We start from the raw sequence: 26,261 nt of genomic DNA, 5'->3' as shown, positions 1-26,261 counted from the left end.
CATACGACACCCACGGAAAGAGAGGAGGTGGCAAAATTCTTTATTGCCGTAGCCACACAGCTTGATCAATGTTATTATTTTTTTAGTATTATTTTGGTTACTATTTTTGATAATATACATATAAATAAAAAACCGCTTGACATATCTAATTAAAAAAATCCTTAACCTTAGTAATCTTGTGCTTCTGGAAGGCTTCTTGCATCCGGCAACCCTCCGTGGGAGCTCGTGGCGGAGGTCCTTGCCGAGACCTACTCATACGTCCCGGGTAGGAGGGCTCTCGGTGAGAACCCCACGTTGGACGGGATCCTATGGGTGCGCCAGATAGGACAAGAAGCACTATTGCGGAGGTGGGGGGAGGACCTGGCGGAGCAGCCGTACGGTACTCGCGTAACGGCTGCCTTGCGTCCGGTCCTAGAGCAGTGGATGCACCGTAAGCGCAAGCCCCTCACCTTCCGTCTGACGCAGGTTCTTACCGGGCACGGCTGCTTTGGTGACTACTTGTGTCGGATGGCCCAAAGGAAAGGGCCAAAGACTGGATGTCACGATTGTGGCGCGGCGGTAGACTCGGCCCAGCATACCCTCGAGGTGTATCCGAGATGGGCGGCCCTGCGTCGCGATTTGACGACAGTCCTCGGAGGGGACTTGTCACTGCCGAGCGTCATCACCGCGATGCTCGGCGACGATGAGTCCTGAAAGGCGAAGGCCTTCTGCGAGACAATTATGTCCCAGAAGGAGAATGACGATTGGGTGAGAGACGAGGCCGCCAACGAGGCCTCTCTCCGCAGGCGACGAACGGGGGTGCGTAGGAGGCACTACTTAATGAACCTCCAGTAACGCCCTTGTGTCAGTGTCTGGCCTGGAGGGATCCTGTTGTTTGCAGATCCGGGACTCTTCAATTAAAGTGACTGAAGGCTCCCGCAGGGGTTTGGTCGGTATTGGACCCCCAAGTGCTGAAGGCCTAGGAAGGCCGTATGTCGGCTTACCCAAACCTGCCTACCCGAGCGTCCTGGATATCACCCGTAAATAGGTTCCTCTGCGATACCAAAAAAATGGTTCTGCAAGGCTTAAGTGGCTACTTTGCGTCTAAAGAGTTTCTATTAAATTAAATTATTTAATATTAGTGAGGTTCATTAAAAAAAGTTTACTATTGAAAGAAAAAATAAAGTACAATAGTTTAATGGAATGAAAATATTTCAATAAATTTTATTGCGTTAGAATTTGCTTAGTTCAATATTAATTCGGAATACTTGAAGCTTTATTGGAATAAAGAAAATTCTCTGCATTATTTCCTTTACTTTGGTAGCGAAGAAACCTTTTGTACTCGACTGTGTTTTCTTTAATTTCATTTTAATCTATTCTGTATCAGTTTTTGCTAATAATTTAGTATTTTTTGTAAACGTGTATAGCACATACAGAGTTGGAGTAAACTGAGCGCCAACTACCGTCAGACAAACATACACTTAGTGTGATCCGAGTATATCACAGTGCATATAAAGTACACGGATAATATGTATAAGCTGATATGTAATACAATCAACTATTATACTTAATTCGATTTTAATATACAAAAAAAAAATCGACATAAATTTCATTTACAACGTTTTCATGTATTAAAATTGAAACATGCATGTCGAAGCATAAATTGAAAGGCTTGAAATGAAACTCCACCCTTTATGTCAAGTGAGTTATCGCTCATTTCTGTCGCTAATGTGTTTCATTTATCATTCGAATCTCTCCGTTATTGGTTTTTACCTTTGAAAAGCAATCTCACTGACGTTTGTTAATGTTTTATATACTGAATTTTCGTTTATGTAAAAATATAATATCATAAATCTTTTCAATTGACGTGGGAATGTTTTTGTATACTTTTACGATTATTGAAAATATTTATTAAATTATCGATTTCGAGTCAAACCATTCCAAAGCTTTTGAATTTTGTTAGAGTTAGCCAATTTTGTATTGATGTCGGAAACTGTAACTAAATAAATAAATTATAAGTGAGATTGAATGGATAAAAAAATAGTATTAATGGCAGAATGTCGTTGTTTTTATTTCACGTATTCAAGAACATATGCATAAATACGTTTTTTATATATAAATAAATTTTATATATTTAGTATCTTAAATATTAAATATCGCTTATAAATATTGTTTTTCATTTATTTTATTTATTTTTATTTTATTTTATAATCTTCATTACCAATTAATTAAGAAAGGTTCTTCAAATTATTCTGTTTTACATTTCTTGGCATATCTTATTCAAGTACATTCTTTGAAGTAATAAATTACTGACAAATTGATACTGATATTACTCACTTAATTGGATAATATATATTTTGCGTTTTCTCGGAATAATGGATACAATGTATTTACATATTATCTTCTGAACATTATAACATATATTCATTATATGATAAAATTAATTATTGGGCTTAAAATTAATCCCGTGGTTCTTTTTCTGTTCTGGCGAAGAAATATATTAATGATATTCAACAATTTAAATGCAATGTTTTTCTTCACCTGAAAGTCGCATTAATCGAATATCTTATATTCAAATAAATACTAATAATCAGAGAAATCATTTCATTTAGTTTACTAATCATAAATAATACCAAGATTTAATAACATTAATAATTAAAAGTTGTGTACAGAAGCATTTATCTTGCGACTTCAAATACTTTGTGTTGCTATTTAACTTTATAAATAACTGAATAATACAAATTTTCTCGGTTTGCTACGATTGAATTACAAAAACTGAAAATGTTCAAATGATCACGATGATGTTTACACACAACTATGCGAAGAATTATTCTACTCAAGATTTTTAGTGATTTTATAACTGATAACAAATGACCATTCGCCACTAGACAAAACCGTGCAATTTATTCAAATATAATTGTGTTTGCTCGCAAACGAAAAAAAAAACCGACTTCAATTACATCGACAAGTATACAACGTAGATCGACGAAAAAATAGTCAAGCAACTACGCGTTATCAAAGATTACTCAAAAAGTAGTAATCAGGTCTCGATAAAATTTATATGTGACCAAATGATGAACATCAGCTTTCGATTAAATTAAAAATTATCAAAATTGGTACATCCAGTAGAAAGTTATGTGGTATAATACAACGTAGGTCGACGAAAAAAGCGTCAAGTAAAAACGCATTATTAGATATAACTCGAAAAGTAGTTGTTAGATCTCGAATAAATTTAAATGGGACCAATTGGCACACAAAACCTTTCGATTAAAACAAAATTTGTCGAAATCGGTCTACCCGGTCAAAAGTTCTGATGTAACATACATAAAAAAAAAAAAAAAAAAAAAAAAATACAGTCGAATTGAGAACCTCCTCCTTTTTTGGAAGTCGGTTAAAAACCACGCTAGACCCCAAATCTCCTTCTAAGTGGAGTTGAGTGTTACGTCTGAAATACTTAGTCTGTGGAACCTTTTGCTATTATTTCTAATGAAACCTTAACCTAAAAAAAAGGTTTCATTAGAAAAGCAAACCTTTTTTCTTAATTATTTTACCTTTCAAACTGACTTCAAAAAAGGAGGAGATTCTCAATTCAACTGTTTTTTTAATGTGTTTATCATATATATTAATATAATACGCTAGGGTTTAGATGTTTACCGCCCTTTTTAGAAAAAGCCACACAATTATTTCACAAAAATCATATATCATTTTATAGATAATTGCTTGCTCTACCGGCGACGGCAAAAAATCGATATTGCTGTTGTTTTCGTAAATTAATTAATTATTAAAATTATATAATTATGTAGATATACATTGAGACACAACGTCAACATGATTGACGGTCTGTAAATTTTTTGCTCAATTTTAAATCAACTCTCGTATAAATACTTTTTTGTTATTTTGTAAAGTTATAATTATTATACTTATTTAGTGCGAATTATTCGCACGGGATATATTCCGTTTCCAGTTGTTGTCAAGTAAACATATTCTGTCATTGCTCCCACATAATAAATAAAAAATCACTGCATTTCTCACCGAAAAGTTAACAGAAGCACTAAAATCATTAAAAGAACAGTGAACTACAACTATTGAAGTGTAAATTCGGTAAGGAAGTTAAAGAAAATTGGAATAAATCGTGCAATAAATTGTGGTTTTTGTGGACTGGAGGGTAGAAAAAAGTACGAAAGAAATATACAAAGATAAGTGACATTGACTAACAACGTCAATTGTCGTCTTTCAATCAAATCAATTGCCATCTGTCATCAGTCAGGTGAAAAAATAAATAAAAAAAGGGTTACCATATCGAAAATATTCCCAAAAATAATGGAAAATGAAAACTCAATGGAACTTTTACTAAACAAAATTAAAGAGCAAATGGCATTACAAACTATTGAAATAACGGCTGCAATTACGGAAGGTGTTTCAAAGAGCATGGACGAGAAGCTGGCGGCTTTGTTGGAAGAAAATAAAACACTTAAACAAGAAGTAGCAACAATGAAGCAAAAACTGAACTATTTAGAAGATGAAAAGAAAAAAACAAATTTGATATTTTTCGGAGTTAGCGAGGAAGAACAAAATAATGACATGATTGATTATGCCACAAAAATTATTGAAAAAGAAAGCAAGATAACCATAAAACCATATGAAATAAACAAAGCCTATAGATTAGGCTCAAAGGGCATCAATGCGCGTCCCATTCTTGTAAGCTTGACTACGATCTGGAAAAGAAACCAAATTTTCAAAAATAAGAAACACTGCAGTTCAGGTATCCATCCATATAAAGGAAGATTTCTCCAAAGGAACCTTAGAAAGACGGAAAGAAGTGATTCCTAAAATGCTACAAGAACGCAAAAATGGCAAAATAGCCTATATCATAAAAGACAAGCTGATAGTAAAGGGCAAAAAGGAAGACAACATAGTGAAAAGGAAAGGAGATCAAGTAGATTCACCTCATAAATCCCCAAACCAAGTACCTGCGTCTGCTCCAAAGAAACTCAACAAACTAAATCTGGATAGCTTTGTAACCAGGACTAGATCATCATCACTATCAGAAGCAAAAAACTAAAGGAAATCGGCAACCGGAAAACACAAACAAAAACAAAGAAATACATTAACAACACCCCAATCCGGCTAGTCACCGTGGGGGAAGAAGACTGCAACCTTCCAACTTCAAAGAACTACCAGCATAGATCTACACAGATATCCCGGTACTATATTGCTTCATATAACACACTCACACTGAAAACTGACGATAGTCTACATGAGTTTATGTTAGCGTTAGAAAAAATAAAATGGACTATTATAGGACTTAGCGAAGTAAGAAGATACGGAGAGAAGATAGAAGAACATGAGAAATTTATTTTTTACTACAAAGGTGAAAGACCAGGAGCCTACGGAGTTTGTATTATTATAAAAAAAGAATTGAAACATCAAATAGAAGAAATAATAGGCGTATCTGAGCGGATCGTAGTGCTTAACATGATAATTAACAACAATAATTGGTCAATAATACAAGTATACTCTCCTGCCAAACAATCTTCTCGCCAGCAAATTGAATTATTCTACGCTCAATTAAATACCGCAATAAAGGAACACCCACATAAAAATCTAATAATCATGGGTGACTTCAATGCAAGAGTAGGAGAAAGAAGGATAGGAGAAGACATTGTACTAGGACCCTACAGTTATGGTAATCGTACACGAAATGGTGAAAAATTATTGGAACTGTGTTTCGAAAACCATTTAAGGATTCTCAACACAGATTATAAAAATCGCAGTAGATGGACGTGGTCGTCACCAGGCGGAGTATATAAGAATGAGATCGATTATATTTTAACCAATAGAAGTAAAGCGTTTGAAGACTGTAGGAACGTCAAAAACCTTAATTTTAATAGCAACCACAGAATGATAAGAGCAAAATTTTCAATAATCAAATATAAGGAAAAAAGAAAAGTTAATTATAACTTAAGATCCAAAGGGCTAAACATATGTAAAGAAGAACTCAAGTTACAATTACAAAATTACGAAGAAACTGCAAGCGAACTCCAGCTACAAGACAAATACAATAAACTTGAAGACATTTTCAATAGCATAACTAAAATTAGTTCAAAGAATATTTGCAAAAGTAAAAATATAACATCCACAACAACAAAAGCACTCTTAGGCAAAATAAATGAGATCAGAAATATCTAAAGTAAGTAAATCAATCAAAACATCTATAAGGAAAGACAGACAATCACATAGACTAGAGACATTAGAAAAATACATAGCAAAGACTGGAGGTATTAAAAAAGCCCTTAAAATACTGACGGATAAGAAAGAATGGGTACCAAAACTACAAAACCAAAAAGGAAGATACGCAACTAAAAGACCAGATATTCTTACTGCTGCTACAGAGTTCTACCGAGAACTTTTTACAAATAAGACTACCAATTTAGAAATAAACCTTTCGGGAACCATCAACGTACCAGCATACTTTTGAAAGAAGTAGAAAAGCCTAACGAAACACAGAAAAAAGATAAAGCTCCTGGCTCAGACAATATCACGAATGAATTACTAATAGCTTCCAAAGATTTAGTCGGAATAACCCTAACAAAAATATTTAACGAAGTATTAGAAAGCGAATACATACCAAAACAATGGCTAACGTCTACCATAACACTTCTTCGCAAAAAAGGAGAAAAAGCAATATTGGCAACTATAGGCCAATCAGTCTAATGTCAAATATTTACAAAGTTTTTTCCAAGGTTATCCTTAATAGAATCACAAAGGCATTAGACGATAACCAACCAAGAGAACAAGCTGGATTCAGGAGCGGATATTCAACACTTGACCATATTCATTTAGTCAAGCAAGTAATAGAAAAGAGTAAGGAGTTCAATATGCCTCTATACTGCTGCTTCGTAGATTATCCTTTAAGTATGGACGTCATTTTTTCTTAACACTACTGTGGACGTGTAGTCTCACAGGCTCCTATATACACACAAATTTTTTTTGGAGAATTTGATATAAGATCGCTTTAAAACTAATTACATATTAAAGTTATGTAGTTTAGCAATTAAATAACGTGCTTATATAATCAAATTTAATTTAAAAAATTATAGAAATATTAAAAATCTAAAATTATGGCTCTTTTCAATCGAAATCTACTTAGGTTACATTTTTAGGTAATAAAAGCAGCCAAACTTATTCCTATAACAAAATAAGTCTTTTTTTCTCAAAATATAATGTATAACAAACCAAAAACACAAAAGAACTACTTCATATAACAAATATAAAAAATTTTGACAACAGTCAAATAACGTAAATTTATTGGCAGTCAGTGCACAAAGGTCTAGAACATTGGGGACACACCGGTTTGTTGCACCCGATATAAACATGGGTAATCTTCCTATGTTTTTTAGTGTAATAGATTTTATATGCTCTTCTGGTTTCTTGATCCTAGACATCTTCTGTAACCGTAAAATAACCGTATATAAATACCTAAAACTAGAGTCATGGTCAACCTCAGCTCTCCTGGCAGTCGTGTATTTATAAAACGTCTTTGCACATAAGGCACCACAAGCACATGTACTAATTTTTTAAATCTCTTTCCGCAGCTTTTGTTTGGTGCATCTTATATAAGATGTACGCATTCATGGTACTCAAGTCTAGGACACGATATAGCAACATCATAGGCTATCTCTATAACTACAAGATTCATCTCCTATGTCTTGGTCTTGGTCCTGGTCATCATCACTGTCACTTTCATGATTTTGTATCAGTTTGGACTCCAATATAAAAAAAAAATCTTTAGTACTCTCTTCATTGTCAGACTGATCCGAAGCTAATAACAACTAACTCACTTCACCACAAAAGTGGATTTCCTGCACAAAATTTTTTCTCACAGGGTCCTGAACAGAACTCGTAGATGGTCGTTTTGATTTAGAACTACCGGCTTTATTGTTTTTGGACATTTTGTACTTCAAAATCTGATACAAACGTAATCGCTCTTGTAAAATATATCATAGGGCAAAAATGGACGTGTAGCCTGACAGGCTCCGGTCCATATTTTGATGGTCATAACTTAGGTGATATTCATTGCAAGACGCAACCTCCTCTCTCGTTGGTAGTTTTACAACTAAATCAAAAGCTACTGAGCCGCTCAACCGCTAGGAGTTAGGGCAAATAGGTGAAACTAGGAAAACGAAAACATCGAGTAGCCTGTGAGACTCCACGTCCATACTTAAAGGTTATAGTAAAGCATTCGACTCGCTTGAACACGGAAAAATTTGGCAAGCTCTTAGAAACCAAGGAATCGAACATAAATATATAAGAATAATCAGAAACATCTATAGGAACAGCACCGCTAAAGTAAAACTAGAGAGAGAAGGCAATGAAATAAGAATAGAAAGAGGAGTGCATCAAGGTGACCCGCTATCACCCAAGCTGTTTTCGGCAGTCTTAGAAGAAATATTTAGAGTATTAAATTGGGATAGTTATGGCTTGAACATAAATGGCGAAAAACTCAATCATTTAAGGTTTGCCGATGACTTGATAATTTTCTCATACACTCCAACCGAGCTGACTGAGATGCTTCAAGAATTGGATATCGAAAGTCGCAAAGTAGGTTTATCAATGAACACAATCAAAACAAAAGTCATGACAAACAGCAAATTTGAACCAATAATAATAAACGGCAATGAAATCGAGTACGTTGAAGAATACACCTACCTCGGACAAGTTGTTTTACCAACAGACTTAACTTCAAAAGAAATTGACACTAGAATAGGAAATGCTTGGAAGAGGTATTGGTCCTTCAGAGAACTAATGAAAAACAAAGGGATAAGTATAACCGTCAAAAGTAGAACATACAACACTTGCATCCTTCCTGTATTACACACATGGTTGTCAAACATAGGCTTTAACGAAAGCACACAACCAAAAACTCGAAGTCTGCCAGAGGTCTATGGAAAGGAGTATGTTGGGCATAAAGAAATCGGATAAAATAAAAAACAAATACATAAGAAAAATTACAAAACTTGAAAATGTAACATATACAATACGCAAAAACAAATGGAGATGGACAGGACACATCCTGAGAGGTTCAGAGAAATGGAGTAAAACGGTTATGAACTGGTATCCCATAAATAGAAAGCGAAATCGAGGAAGGCAGTACAAAAGGTGGGAAGATGACATCAAAGCAGTCGCGGGTACTGTGTGTTCGAGAATAGCTCGAGAAAGAAAATATTGGAAGAAGCTGGAAGAGGCCTATGCCAACCAAGGGCAAACGGACACAGTGTCGGTAATTTAGAGATAAGTTAGTTAAGTAAGAAAAATAGTTGTGTCTGAAAAAAAAGGCTTATATTATTATTATTATTATTCGCACGGGTATAGCTAGTGTTACCTTAAAACTTTTTACTGGGTGGACCTATTTTAATGATTTTTTTAATCGATAGATGATGCTTGCGAAGTGGTTCCATTTAAATTATATGACAAAACTTTTTCAGCTATTTCTTATAATGCTTATTTTTTTACCGACTACCTACGTTGTATTACTTATGTAATTAAAGTCGATTTTTTTTTGTTTACGCGCAAACACTTTTATTTTTGTTTGTAATAAATACATGTAATATATAAATGTATATTTCAAACAGCAAACTATAATAATCTCAAATACTGTTAAATTTTATTTACAAGATAATAAACGTATAAAAAAAACATTAAAAATCTATTATTAAGTTTATAATTTTAAAAATATCAGATTAAAGATAATTATTAGTTTGTAAAGAATTGATTTTTCATAAAAAGCGTTGGTCGTGTTAGTACATACATATTTAAGCAACTTTTTTCTTATAAAAAAAATTAAATTATTTATGAAAATCGTGTGAAAAATCTGTATAGAAGATTTATATCATTAAGTAGTAATTGAAAGATAATAACGTAATTCTAGAGTGCGTACTACAGAGCTGGCGACCTATTTATATCTTCATAAAACGCCACCATATGAAAAAAGGCTATTTTATAGGTATTTTTATATAGAAATTATGGCACTTGAAGTGGATATATAAGTTATCGTGAAAAACCATGTTTTATGAGCATGAGTTGAGCTTCAAACACTTGACACCTTTTACGACTTCTTTCAACTTTAGATCATGTCTGAAAAATATTGGATTATGGGGTTATGTTAGTGAAGTATTATCTCGTAAAATTTTAACCGACAGGTAGGAAATGTGTATGTGTATAAAAAAATTAAAAAGAGTGTTCAAAATGTCATCTTATTCATATGGGTAAGTGATGAAACATATAATTTTTATGTATATTATCGTACATATATTAATAAGTATGGCGAAGGCGGATTGGAAGCCATTTAAGTTGAGCACGAAAGTTAGATATGTCGTTATGCTTACGTATCCAAAAAATATAATTGTGTTCGCTCGTAAACAAAACAAAAAAATAACTTTAATTACATCGAAAAGTAATGCAAGGTAAGTAGACGAAACAAATGAAAACGTACTAGTCGTCACTACGATTTTCGAGGGTTTCCCTCGATTTCTCTGGGATTTCATCATCAGATCCTGGTTTCCTTATCATGGTACCACACTTGGGGTATCTCCTTTCCAACAAAAAAGAATTATTAAAATCGGTTAATAAGCGACGGAGTTATCGACTATCGTTATTCGACCGTATACATATATAGTTATACGGTCGAATTGAGTAACTTCTTCTTTTTTTGAAGTCAGTTAAAAAAGAGTAGCAAGATTTTGATGACGCTCTACTTTGTTCAGTTGCTCCGCAGTCGCATTCAAGTAGCACATATCAGCGTAGTCAAATGTGGAAAGAAGGAGCGATTGCGCAGGCATAATACTTGCCCTTTGGCCTTTTGCACTTATCTCCTGTTTTTATTTTTGTAATTTTGCTCATTCTTGGTATACAATAAAGAGTTTTTATTATTATAATTATCATTAATTTTTGTTGAGAAAGGGATAAAATTGAAGACGCTTAAGAGAGTGCAAACTGTGATGTATAAGTTTGCTGACCTCGTTGTTACAGATTTAAAAAAAACCGTGTGGTGTCGTGGGATACCAGATAGGAACGAAGTTCCTTATTATCAAATAATAATTTCAAGTTCTATTCTACGTATAAAGAAAACAGTTATTCGAGTATAGGTACATTTTTTATTATTTTTATCGATAATAATAAAAAAAACTGCTTAAAATAATTTTAACACCTTTATATATTATTTTACAATGATTTATAAAAATATTTTATATACTGTTATCAGTCATCACGTAGTAGTATAACAAAAGCGATCCGCAACGGCTTCCCACGGGTAGTATGCAATAATTTTAGCGACAAAACGGATCCTACCACTGTGAAACACACTTTTGGATTTGTTTTCGCGTAAATTTTTTTCTTTGGCGATAACAGTAAATATTCATTACTTATTGTGTAAATCAGGGGTTCCCAAACTTATTTTGTCTACTGCCCGCTAAGAGAATAAATTATTTTATAGTGCCCCCTTTGAGCAATCTTTTAATGAATATTAGTTGATGTTCACAAGTTGTAGTCGAGAGTCCTTATAGATGAAATGACAAATCGCCCCCAAATCTCCACACAACGGCATCATTTTTTTTCTAGGTCTCTTACTTACTTTTTTCCCTTTAGTACTGCAGCGCCCACAAGGGGGCGTTATCGCCCACTTTGGGAAACACTGGTGTAAATGATTACTATAACGTGCGTGAAATTATCTAACTACTAGTGACATCTGAATTACATGAAGACGTTATGTGGTTCTAGGGGATGTACATTCGCGTACAATAGAAATACTGAATAAACTTATGAATAGTTTATTTCATTACTTTGTTGTTCATCAAAATATTTCTCTCGTTGTCTTAAACAGAAGGTTATGCAGAAGGTTATTAATTTATTACCCGACTGCCATGTATGTTTGTTTGTATGTAATATTCTTTACTACTTCCTATTTCCAGAACCACTGAACGGATTTACATTATTGAGGTATCGTTAGGTTTGTCTTAGCTGCCCAAGTGTTTTTAGATAGGTGACATTAAAAAAAATCAAACATGGCGGCTGCGCAAAGCCATTGCAGTTAATGAAAAAAAAAAATTTTTTTTTCTCGAATACTACAATATGGGTATCAAATTGAAGGGCACAATACAAGGATTTTAAAAAGGTATATCATGATTATTATAACCGTAATACTAATAAAGAAATACAATATTAAAGTTTAAAAAATGTGGACTTGGCTCTTTCCCACGCCTATGCCATGCTAAACTCGCCTCCTAGGCGACGATCAACTTCGGGGTGTAGCCTTTCTAATAAAATACAATGGTTAATAAAAACATACAATTAAAATTACAAATAAAAATTAATAAATGTCACACCAATTTACAATTACATTAATAAAATCAATAACAAATACACAATACCAAATACAAGCAAATAATTTTAATAATAATTTCATTATATTAAAACTAATAGTTGTTGACTTAAGCAGTCACCTATTTGCTAAAGGTCAGGCTTACGTTGCTTTGAGTAGAGTGAGATCTTTCTCCGGGCTTGCTATCAGTTCTCTTAACCCTAAAAAATTACTTAATCAACCACATGATGTAAACCGATTACGTTATTTGTCTGACTAAAAAGACATAAATAAAATAATAATTAAAAAAAAAACAAAAAACCCGCCTGCGTGAAGAACAACTAAAGAGAGAATGATTTGACTTATCCTTCAATTTCATGCCTCCGACTGCATATTATCTACGACGTTGCATAAAGTTTCGAAGGACTACCGTATATTTTAAATGTACAGCACAAAATGTTTGATATTGTTTCTATTTATTTCGCTGACTTTGTGTGCATATTGAATTTTTATCTTGTTCCAGCTTTTTCAGTTAATTTTCTATTAGTTGTTCTTCACGCAGGCGGGTTTTTTGTTTTTTTTTTTTAATTATTATTTTATTAAGTAATGAATTTATAATCAATATCCATAATCATGTATCACCCTTTTCGAAGATCAGTTTTGGGCACTAACTCGCCAGTTTCACGGCTAAGTAAGATACACAATCACTACAGCAAACAGATTGATATATTTGGCACAACATTTCCGCATTTTAGGAGCCAAGTCCATAATCTTGTTTTTGATTTGCCATCAGTTTTGTAGTATTAGTTTAATCACTGTTTTGGATAACTGATCTTATGTTTGTTTACTGAATTGTATTTACCTATATGCATGCGGTGTTTACCTACATGAGTTGTGCACTTAGATTAAGTATAATGTGTGTTCCGTTTTGTAATGAATGTTTTAGTGTAATAACTGCTGGTAAACCATTAAATAAATAAATAAATAATGAATGACTTTATATTAATTGTCAAAATCAATCATCGTTCAGTAAATGATATGTATTTTTTACACAAATAGTAGAATCGTTCCCTATTTCACAACGCTTTACCATTACATCTTCTTATTGTATGTGTGACACGATACTTTACGATACTTACGAGGCGCTAGTCAGTAAGATGACATAAAGTACCATACCATTTTACGTCTGTAAAATACGGATACTCCCTGACTAAGGCATTAGGCTTGTAAATGCAAACCATCTATTTGTTTCACTGCACAATATTGTTATTTAAACTTTTTTGTACTTTGTTATCAAATAGAAAGAGAAAAACAATTATTTCTGATGGTTTATGTACGTATTACATAACGAGGGGTTTTGTACATAAAACGTTCACAAATAAATTTTCAGTTGTATTCTTATATTGTTAATACCTTCTGCTGGTCTTATCTCAAATGTTTGTATAATAACTTCTCGTAGCAGCTGTAGCATGTTGTTCTATGGCCGCTATATAATCGTATACCTCCGTTAGTGATAGATTGATCAAATTTAAATTTCAAACATACCTTCATCTTCTTTCATCTTCGTATTATCAGAATTCATTTAATGCTCTCGCACTTCGTAGATTGAAAGCAGGTTCTACTGTCGGATCACGTCAGTGAAGACATATTCGTGCGAGATGAATTTGGAGATGCTATGCTAATGTGGATATCAGTCATATTACTCCGCGAGTTCTTAGTTGAATTGAATTTTATATAGAGCTCTCTCCTTATTTAGGTTCAGTTAACCGACTCGAATATATAATATTAAATTTTAATATTAGGTCAGTAAAAAGTTTTTTCGTATTTTATACAGAAATTCAACGTAAGATTTTACAAATTTTGTTTACACTAATTATAATACGAGTATATATGTACCATTTTGTTCGATAACTTGCCGCCAATTCGAAGCTAGTGGCAGGATTCCATTGTTGCAGAAATTTTCTGATTTCTCACAAAAAGCCGTGACCACTAGTTTTAACAGTCTTTTCATGATGTTAACTTTACACTAAATAGCGAATTCTAAAAATAACAAAATAGATGTAAATCTGAGGGTGCGAGATTGGGACTATATAGTGGACACATTAAGATCCAGTCAAACTCTTTCAATTTTTAGTGAGTGGCTGAAGACAAGGTCAGGCGTCGTCGTGATGAAAGACCACATCTTTTCTGTTCATCAATTCTGGCCGCTTATCCTCAATTACTTGCTTAAGTCTTATTAGCTGTTGACAGTAGAAATAAGAATTGATAGTTTTTTTGGCGATAAAAGCTCATAATGAATAATGCCTTTCCAATCCCACCATACACTCAATATCACCTTATTGTGTGTCGATTTGGCCGACCTTTGACTACGATCTCTTTCGTACATTCTTATCATAGGGGTCCATGTTTCGTCGATCAATCTCTCTTTAGAAACGGTTCGATATCATCATGTTTTAAGAGAGAATCGCAAATTAGTACACGGTCTATTTTATTATATATTATATTCTATTTTTCAAATGGGTCAAAATATTTTATGGTCAATTCTTAGATCTTCTGCTATATCGTAACTACTCAAATGTTGATCTAGCTCCATTTTTCAAAAATATCGTCAAGTTTATTCGTAACTAGGTAAACTGAATTTTTGACATCACAAATTCCTAACTGAAAACGCTTAAACTAATTTTGTGCTACTCTTTAGGTATAAAAACGTTACTAATTAGAGACTGATACTACATTAGGTACAAAAACGTTACTAATTTTTTTTTTTTGCTTGAGGTGGAAAACTGGTTTTGACGTGACAACGTCTAATAAATCGATGAACGCCGGCTGCATGCACGAAAAGGGATGACTCATTGTCATTGTCATTGTTATTTTTACTTTATGTATCTAAGCTTTTATTTAAATTTAAAAGAAATTTGCACGCTACTGAAATAGTTTGTTTATGATCTTATATAATTATTTTATTTATAAAAATACTCAATGATTTCACCTATATAACTGTATACTTTTGTGTATGAAATCTAATGATATGAAAATATTATATTTCACTATGAGGAAAGTGTAACACATGAATAAAGTTTGACAAGAGACTAATTTTTTATATAGTCAGGGTAGAAAAGCCAATTAATTTGTTCAAACGTCTTCCTCGAGTCGGAATCGAAACTTTAATGGTATTAAGGTGAGGATTGTTAACAAATAACTACTGAAACTTAAATAATGTTGCCCGTTTGGATCTTAGTAACACGACCTCCAATTTAATATTCTTGCGAACCTTGACACGCTTCATTAGATGCGAATTATAGTAATTGAGAGCTAGCATAACTATGAAATTTTAATAAATAAAACACACGAAAGGGCTTTACAGTTATTATAATAATTTCAGTCTGTGTCTGAATTAATTAAAGTCTGAGACCGTTTTTCGGAAGGTTTCTCTAAAGTCGAAAGCGTTAATGATCTTTCAGTAATCAATTTTAGTTGACAATATAGTACATTTTTGGTTTGGGATCAAAGATTTAGAAGTAAATTATTTTGCTCTAGACAGGTGATAGCTTTGTCGATTTTAACTTGACTTTTTAAGGAGGTTCCCATTTCGACAGTCTTTTGTGTTACATGATATTGTAGACTCAATATGGATTGTCCTCTCAAAGCTTAAAAATTTTTTTTATAATAATAATAATCTTTATTGCCATGAAAGACTAATGTACTTATTTCTAACGGCATCTCTACTAAGCACAGCTTGTATCGCAGATGCCAGGCATGCAATTACCAGAAGAATAGTTCTTTAGACGCAGCGCGAGCCGATATAAACTATTTTATATACAATTACTAAGCAAAATAAATTAAGATAAAGTAACAAAACCATAATATTAAACGTCATTATAACGCATTCTCGTTGTATGCGTGTGTTTTTAGGTGTGGGTATGGGTGTGTACGTATGCATGTGAGTGCGTGTATGTGTGAGTGTGTATAGGTGTGAGTGCGTGTGTGTGTGATTACAGAAGTTTTCCCCTTTTTTATAGTAAGTTTTCTGTTTCTGCATAACCCAGCCCTAACAACCAGTGTTGAAGTACTTGGTTCAGTTCGTGAGTAGAGAGCTTTTATTTTTATTTTACTATGTACGCGGTTATTATATATTTACTGAAATACTTTAATTATATTCGAATTTTAGTGAAGATTACGTCACACGCCTTTGTTAAGAAAAAAAAAACACATGTTTATATATAATGTTTAATAGAAAGATACACATTTGAGTATAATATAAAATATAATAGGTTTGGATATTATGGAAGATAATTTGGCTACATGTATGTATTATAATATTAAAAACAATAATCCTAAATAAATAATGCTGACTGTGTGGTTACGGCAGTTAAGAATATAGCCACCCCCTCTCTTCCTGTGGGTGTCGTAAGAGGCGACTAAGGGATAACAAGTTCCATTACCATCGTGAAACTTAAAAAAAACCAACCGTTGGCGGGATAACCATCCAACTGCTAGCTTTGAAATACACAGGCCAAAGAAGTAGCGTCGTCGGCGAGACAAAGCCAGCCCTGCGGTCACCAACCCGTTTGGCCAGCGTGGTGACTATGGGCAACACACACGAGTTCACGCCATTTTTGGCGCGAACTTTTGGAGGCCTTTGCTCAGCAGCGGACTGCGATAAGCTCAAGTGAAGTGGTGAATTCTAAATAATGGAATTTCCAATTATTATCGACACCAACGTTTTTCTTATTCGAAAACAAACTTTTTATTCGAAACCCGTTATATGGATTCGGCATGAAATGTTCGATATTTCGAGCGGTTCGCAGTCACACGTGATACATTACGGTTTTTGTTTCGTTTCTCTCACGCTTTCTGTGCGAATAAAAAGTCGGTAGTTAAATTGAAATATGTACACATAGTGGTTAAATAAAACTGTGACGGAATTCCTGCTTAAACACTCTATTGTGCGATTTTAACTTAGGAATATTTTTAATTTATTTTGATTTATGTGTTTGTGTTAGTTTTTCGGCCACACAGATCACAGATCGCTACCATTTGAGAAAAAGCCAAGTTATCAATATAAGTAATACTTGGATACATCTTAAAAATGAAATCTACCTTCACCTAATAAAAATTATGGAATTTCTAGTACTCTATAATGATGAGTTCCTGTTAACCGACTTGAAAACAGGAGGAGTTTCTCAATTCGACTGTATTTTTTAATGTATTTTACCTCAGACTTTTGTTACCGAGTGGACTGATTTTGATGATTCATATTTTAATTGAATGGTGCTGCTTGTTACGTGGCCCAGTTTAAATTATATTGATATCTGGCTAGTACTTTTTGAGTTATCTCTAATAACGCGTATTTGCGTGACTACTTTTTTGTCTAGCTTCGTTGCATTACTTGTCAATGTAATTGATGTCGGTTTTTTATTCGTTTGCAAGAAAAAATAATTATGTATGATAATATTTATTAAATTAAAAAAAATAGCAGTGCTATAACAATGCGTCTAACATTAATCTTAATCAAATAATGAGTGTCATTATACTAGAGTTAGCCAACAGTAATGCTTAATAAACTTACCAAGGAAATAGACTTGAGGAACATTATATAATATTTTAGGTCAAAAAACGTCGGTTTACGGACGATAGTTTTACGCGATAACGTCATAGAGAAACTTTGATGAAAAATTGCATACTTTTATGAATTGAATATTATTGCTTTATTTATGTTAAACTGCTAGCTCTGACATCACACGAGAAAAGAGATAAATGTGTCACAAGTCAACACTTAGACTGATCGTGCCTCTCTATCGCTTGTTCCGCGCTCTGGCTTGCACGCTCAGGCTCAGGTAGAACAGGTTCATCGATTTACAAGGCGTTACCAAAAAACATTAAAAATAAAACAAACATTATACAATATAATAATAAATAAAAATAATATAAACATTACTATGTACCAAAGTTTCATCACGAAAAGTAAAAACATAGAAAAATTAATGTTAAGATTTATTTCCTTAAAAATAACCGAAATAATTGAATTATTTTCCTCTACAGCTAGATAAGCCCTCGTTTATCCATCTCTAGGTATCAATTAAATGCTAGAATGATTTCTTTTACTTCAAACAAGATCCGTATTAAGCGATTATTCATGTGGTTAAAAGTGCTAATGAAAGGTTTCTACAGACAAGCTACCTGTAATTTCAACCCTTAGCTTGAATCAGGGGTCAAATATGACCCTAACGAAACTATTTTTGAGACCTAAGGCCCTGTAATCTTGTGCGTCAGAGTTGTGTAATCTCACAAAATTATGGGATTTGGCAAATAACAGACGAGTGTCGCTTAACATTTCTAGAAGTGGAGGTACGTATACACGTGGGGTAAAATATTATCAATAAATTAAAGCTTTGGTTGGCTTTTTGAATGATAAAGGTTTTGCAATGTTACTAGAGGGTGAAAGTGATGGATCGAATCCAGAATCTGTCTGTAACGCCGCAATACTTACCTGTGAGAAAGAAGAAATTGGTTGGTTAGGTTTCATATACTTGTAGTACTTGTGGTCAAGTTCAACTCAACAAATATTTACACAACCAAAAAGGTAATAATAAAACGCCCATCGACTGGTCACCAGATAACAAATTAGCTTTTGAAAAGTGCCGACAAAGTATTTAAAAACCTACGCAGTTAGTGCATCCTGTTGCTGGCCACCCCATCGTTGTCATGATGCGCGCCACAGACTATTACCTTAGGGCAGTGTTACAACAGAATATTGACAACGTGTGGAGACCACTATCTCACTTCTCTAAAGCAATTAGTGCAACATAACGCGTGCGTTTTTTTTAAAATAACATAAAAGAAAACTTACAATAAAATTTATGAGTTGGTAATACCGTTAACATAAATAGTGTTAAATGAATCCTTTTAAAATACAACCGTAACGAATACATACAAGCTTTATAAGTCAATGATCAAAAGCGTCTGAAAGCCGATGATCAGTGCGCTTCATTAGTACACCCAGTACTGACCGAAACGAGTTAATCTTGTTAGTAAAATTAGGCAACACGTACGCTGCACCTGTGACAACCACAAACAAATTGAACCTTCCCTAACGTTCGATCTATTCCTACCCCTATTCCCACTGACAAATTGCGAAGGACGCACTAATTATGTTCGATGTGAGATATTTCACATGCTAGAATAACCTTCATTTGTTATATGATAAATCTTATATTATATAATTACTAGCTGACTCGGCAAACACTGTCTTACTGCTAAACGCTATCTAAAAATAGGAGTTGATCGTAGAGGGTTAAAAAGTTAGGGTTGTATGTATTTTTTAATGTTGTATCATAAAAAAATAATAATTTATTTAAAAATTAAAAAAGAAAAATTAGGGGTGGTACCCTTAACATTTAGGGGGATGAAAAATAGATATTTTTCGATTCTCAGACCTACCCAATATGCAGACAAAATTTCATGAGAATCGGTCAAGCCGTTTCGAAGGAGTTTAACTACAAACACCGCGACACGAGAATTTCATATATTAGATGTATACAAAAAATAAATTACTGAAATATAAGTACTCGCATAACTTCCAAATAACTGCACTAAATTGGATATTTCGTTTGTTGTATAGTGATTTTTTGAGTTTATTATTGTTAGTACAATTCACCAAAACAGGAGGCACAGAGTTTGCCTGGTCAGCTAATGTCGTCATAACAAACAATATTGTATGGTATTGTTTACTATACCATACAAATATTGTTTATTATGACGACGCGCTGGCGCAGCGGTCACAGTACTGACTGTTGCGCTGGCGGTCGCGGGTTTGACCCCCGCTCACGACAGATATTTGTATTGGCCCTACAGATGTTTGTCGTGTTCTGGGCGTTTCTGCTTGTGTATTGTGTGTGTTTCCGTACCACCGACACAGGGGAAAATCCTACTGGGGGCCGTTGAGTGTGAAGCGTTTATTATTTATCATACCTAGTACGCCAGGCCGCGTTGGCGTAACGGTCACAGCCATGGATTGTACCTTTGGCGCTGGTGGTTGCGGTTTCGATCACCGCACATGACAAACATTTGTATTGGCCATACAGGTGTTTGCCGTGGTCTGGGTGTTTGTACAGACATTGTGGGTCTCCCCACCGTGCCTCGGAGAGCATGTTAAGCCGTCGGTCCCGGTTGTTATCGTGTACACCTGATAGCGATCTCTCATAATCCGCCAATTTATCCGCCGACCCGCATTGGAGCAGCGTGGTGGATTAAGCTCTGATCGTTCTCCTACATGGGGAAAGAGGCCTATGCCCAGTTGTGGGATATTAAAGGCTGAAGCGAAAGTGTCATACTCTTGGCAAGTTAATGTTGACAAATGATAACGCATTAAATTGAACACAACCCAGAACATTTCAAATAGCTTTTAAAATGTCCTTACGGTCATTCTCCAATTCGGCGTTCTTTGCCTAATTACCGTGACGTTTTTTATTTTTCACTGATTTGACTTAAACACATTAAAATATGAAACAAATCAAAAATACGAATTCAATAATTAATTTGGCATGTAACAGTTAATTGTGGTTTTCTAGATAATGAGACTTAAAAAATTTATGAATACGGTAATTAGAAAATTTTTATATTTAATGTAACGGTAATTAGAAAATATGCTGTGTGGTTACGGCAATAAGAATATAGCCACTCCCTCTCTTCCCGTGAGTGTCGTAAGAGGCGACTAAGGGATTACACAGTTCCACTACCACCCTGGAACTTGAAAGTGCCGACCGATGGTGGGATAATCATCCAACTACTGCTTTTGAAATACACAGGCCGAAGACGGGCAGCAGCGTCTTAGGTGCAACAAAGCCAGCCCTGCGGTCTCCAACCCTGCTGCCCAGCGTGGTGACTATGGGCAAGACACATGAGTTCACGCCACGTTTTTCTTGAAATATATTCTCTCTTGCCAGGACAAATGTGACTGATCTCATCTTGCTCTACAAAAATTTGGGCGTCTTGTTTGGTTATCTCTACAGTAGTCCCTATATTATTATTATGTAAATACTTTGGTTCTATTTCTTTATCATGACTTTGTTTTGGTTTTGGATGTAGCGTGTTTTATATTTCAGTCTTAATGCTTGCTTCCTGTACTTTTCTTTTGCTCTTCTTAGCTCTATTGTTTTGTCTCAAATATGACATTTCTTTATTTGTTTTCTATACATGCCTTCTAAATAACAATAAGAGTGAGATTTTTTTACGTATCGGTTTCTCGACAGTTATCTTTGAAGATGGTGAAGTTGGTGTTGAACACAAGGAAGACGCTCGTTCGTTTATTTTCGGTCAAAAGCTCATTATTGATTAATAATAAAATAACATACTTTCAGTAGAAGATGATGACAGAGCACTAGATGGACGCGGCGTTGATGTGATTAAAGAAGGTTTAAAATTTGGTGTCTTTTTCAAGGGAACTAATTCTTTTTCAAAAGAACTCGACTGCAGAAAAATTTCGTCTTGCTGATTATCTTATTTTTTTGATTTGGGATTTTCGGGACAATTTTGTACTCTTTTAGTGTACTTTTTAGCGCAGCGAATATGATAAATCATTGTGATGTGGTGTGACAGAGTTTCAAGAGGATCTGTTATATTGTTATCAAGCACCTCTATATCTAAGGTCCCTTCTTCCTCGATTGTTTTCAATTTTCCCTTTTCCTTTTGTCTTTCATAGTAAGTTCTGAAATTCTCTCTACTTCTTTTTTGAGTTTTCTTCCGGCTTTTGGTGACATTTCGCAGATAGGCAGTATTTTTTTATTTTTTTTATTGTACCCTTCTTTCTCCTTTATTTTTTCTTTGATTGCTAATACAAAAAGGGGCATTTTTAATTCGTTCTCGGCGTTGTCGCGCGGCAAGCCTTCTATTTTCTTTAACTTCCTCTTTGGTCTTTTTGGGTTTTCCTATCCTATAAATTAAATAATTTGATGAATGGTCAGCATATAATATAGACATATTTACGGACAATGATAATAATAATCTACGAAAACCGCGGTAAACAAGTATTACTTTTTCATACAACGGTAATTATAAACATATGGTAATTGGTATACGGTAATTAGAAAACGATACATTTTCACAAAAATGTTTAAAACCGACGCAGTATACAAATTCTAGCTTATTACAACGTACGGAGGCCAAAGTACTGTCTCCATTTACATGATCAACTTGGGTCTACCTTAAAAATCTAGTATTAAAATAAGAACAACGGTAATTAGAAAAGTTTTTAACCAAGGCTACGGTAATTATATACTCACGTGCTTCATTGGTGGTACACTAACATGAGAGTCATACAACTGCTGATGGACCTCGGCACACACTGAGGAGACGCGATGCGTACGGTAGTGATGTGCCAAATACTTTTATTTAGGGATGTGCACTCGAGAACAGCAGATGTTACGGTAATTAGAAGTTTCCATTGGACATACGATTACTTCATAATAATTATTAGTAGACTGGTTCTATTGAGTTGATATTTTGTTATGCGATACACGCTGCTTAATATCGTTTAAAACATTGAATGGATCAAAGTAAATCTATACGCTATAAAAATTACAAGCAAGTTTTAAGATTAAGTTGGTGTGCGGACACGTCACGGTAATTAGAGAACAGAGGTTTTTTGAACATAAGTTAAATTAATTTAGTCTTAATTACTTAAAACAAAAGCCAATATTTTTTTTACAGCTAGGTACGGATGCTATCTAAAATATATAAAAAAGTGCATGATTGAATATGATGATATTACGGTTTAAACAAGCCCGGACACGAAAAATTTGCTAATCGGAGAATGGCCGCTTAGAGGTTTCATTAAAATTCAAATGTAGCTGTCAAACCATTTGATCTCATTGACTTTCAATTTATAAAAGGTATTGCTTTGTCCTGAAAAAAATAAAATAAAATAAAAATAAGTAAAAATGTTAAATTCGTATTGAGTGTATGTTTTTCGTATGTGTAGCTTTTGTAAAGAGATGTTTTTTTTGTTTTCTTTAATAAAACATATTTCAACCACAGTTGGTACTTCGTTACGAGTATGAGTTTTCTTGTCCAATTATATAGAAAAATGATCATGTATACACAAATAGACATTTTTTTTCTAATTTTACATCACATTTAATTAATGCTCTTTTCAAAATTCTTTTAAAGATAAAAAATAATTCCCTAACTCTTTCAAATTAACTTCTGATACAACAGGGCTTTAATTTTTTTTTAAATTTTTAAGGACTCAATCTCATTTAATAAGTAATTTTTCTTTTAAATAGGAATATTAAATTTTTGATTGGTTGTGTGAAAGTTTAGAAAGATTGCATTAAAAAGAATGTGAAAAATTTTACCTGAAGATAGAAACGTATTACACGTTATCACGTGTTTATCCGTTTTATATAACATAATCAGTAATCATCTGTGTTGTCTTCAACTGCTCAACATTAGAATTTAAAACTTTTAAGTTTATCTTGTACGTACGCAATATCGCCCAATGAAATAAAATACCAAACACAAATTTCTAAACAAACGGACATTGTTTGGCTTAAAAAGGTTTACTGAAACAACTGCTTGGCGACGCGTTGGCGCAACGGTCACAGCTATGGATTGTGCCTGTTGCGCTGGTGGTTGCGGGTTCGATCCCCGCACATGACAAACATTTGTATTGGCCATACAGATGTTCGTTGTGGTCTGGGTGTTTGTGCAGTCCTTGTGGGTCCTTAAAGGCCTCCACACCGTGCCTCGAAGAGCACGTTAAGCCGTTGGTCCCATATGTTATCATGTACACCTGATAGCTATTGTTACTCATAGTAGGGAATATATCTGCTGGTGGATTAAGCTCTGATCCTTCTCTCAAATGGGGAAAAAGATCTATGCCCAGCAGTGGGATATTTCAGCTTCAGCCCGTATATCCCACTATTATATTACAGGCTGAAGCGAAAACAATTGCTTCTAGGTTGGGGTGAGCTATAATATATGTAGGTTTGAACATAATTTAGTATTCAAAAGTCTTTGCGGTTTGTTGTACTCATAGATTTACTAAAGTCGAAACGCTTTACCAAAATAAGGAAAAGCGTTGATACGAAATACTGGTTACTTCCACTTCAAGTTAATATAATGATTCGAGGTTCAAAAAATTCACGTCTTCACAACATTCGTTTCTTTTACGTTCCGACAGTATCTTAATTAAATTTTGCCGGTGAAATAATTTTTCTCTTTTAGTATATATTACCCTGTGTGTCACATTATAAAATATATTAAACAAAAGTATTTTAAGATATAAAAATAGTCTTTTTTTCTTTTTTAGTTTATATTACTCTGTATGTCACATTTTGAAATATATTAAATAAGAATATTTTAAAATATAAAAATAGTGTTCCTCCGGTGGCAGGTTGCGGCCCAGGTTGTCGTTAGTTAAGGTCAGCCTAGAACCTCACAATGTGAATGCAAATGAAATTACTATTACAGATGAAAAAGTTTTAGAATAACTATAACGAACGTAAATTATAAGGCAAAATTCATAAGCTAATCAACATTTCGTAAAACAATATATATGTATAGTTACAGTGTTTTTGAAGACTGCATAATAGTACTTTGTAAGGATAGATCGTACATAATAGTGACATTAGCTTTAAAAAGCTTTTAAAATGTGGTTTATCCGAGATAAAAGCTACTAAATTTATAAATAATTAGTGCACTCAGTTTAAATATGTACATTATTTTGTCGGAAGAAATTCCGTCGCATGAAAAAAAATTTTCACCTACTTAAAAAGTAACGTATATTTGCCTTTACATAACATTCCGCTTTCTAGTAAATATCATGAACTGCGAAAGCAAATCGACAGCGACAGATGCCTCTATCGATAGATCACGTCTGTAAGATGGAGCATTCAGAATAATCCTGTTCCGCTAGCATCGAACAAATACGACGTATTTACTCGTTTTTGTTTGTGATAGATCTAAGATTCGGGAATCTGGTATTAAGGCTGACGTGAAATGCAATTTGGTACCGTAACAAATTGAAATCATTGGTAAAATCTAAATCTCTATAGACTTTGTTTCAATCTGTACCGCATTAAGAAAGATAAATATGTTGCACATTACTTAAAAAGCATTTTAAATATTGATGACTGATGAACATTAGATATTACATAAGGTTTATTATTATATAATCGAAGTACTTGACGGTATCAAGATCCTTAATTAAAATTTTAATATTTTTATATGTAAAAAAATATACTCATTTGTAATTCTTCAAATAAATTGTCTAAACTAAATACAAACACAATTTACATATTTATATATTTATGAGTTTTATTTATTTTCAATTGGAAATGGTATATTTGTGTTTCTTCCGTATTTATGTAATTGAGGAAAAGGTCCTGTCTGAGTTAGCTTTCTATTTGCTTCATAAAATAATATTTTTCTATCTAATGATACTCCCAGTATCAGGTTTAAGCTTCAATTAGCTTTGTTCATTCGTAAAGTCTCTATACCTTTTTCTTTATCCCTTATAAACATACGAGTAAAACCATAATCCAGATAAATGTAAAAACTTTTCAGAGGTCATTTTCATTATTTAATAAGTTAATTTTAGTTCTTTACAGTATATATTTTTTTATTCTTTGTCAAATTGTTATTTTTTAGTTATTTCTTTCTCTATGTATTGAAATTAATTCCAAAAAAGCAACTAAACAAAAAAAGTCAAGCGTTTGGCAAACATGGCCAACCTTATATAAACAAAACATAAATTTAATAAATTCATTTTGAATGCTTTCGTGCTTGTTAGTTTGGTCGGTATAATCTTTATTAAATATTGAGTTCGTATATTTATAATTAAAACGTTGAAGTCTATATCTAATGCGTTAAACAAACGACAAGAGTTTTATACTATATATTTATATATATTTATATATATACAAGC

Source organism: Melitaea cinxia, chromosome 8 (genome assembly GCF_905220565.1).
Source record: "Melitaea cinxia chromosome 8, ilMelCinx1.1, whole genome shotgun sequence".
In the NCBI taxonomy this organism is placed as follows: domain Eukaryota; kingdom Metazoa; phylum Arthropoda; class Insecta; order Lepidoptera; family Nymphalidae; genus Melitaea; species Melitaea cinxia.
Note: the sequence above shows the minus strand (reverse complement) of the source record.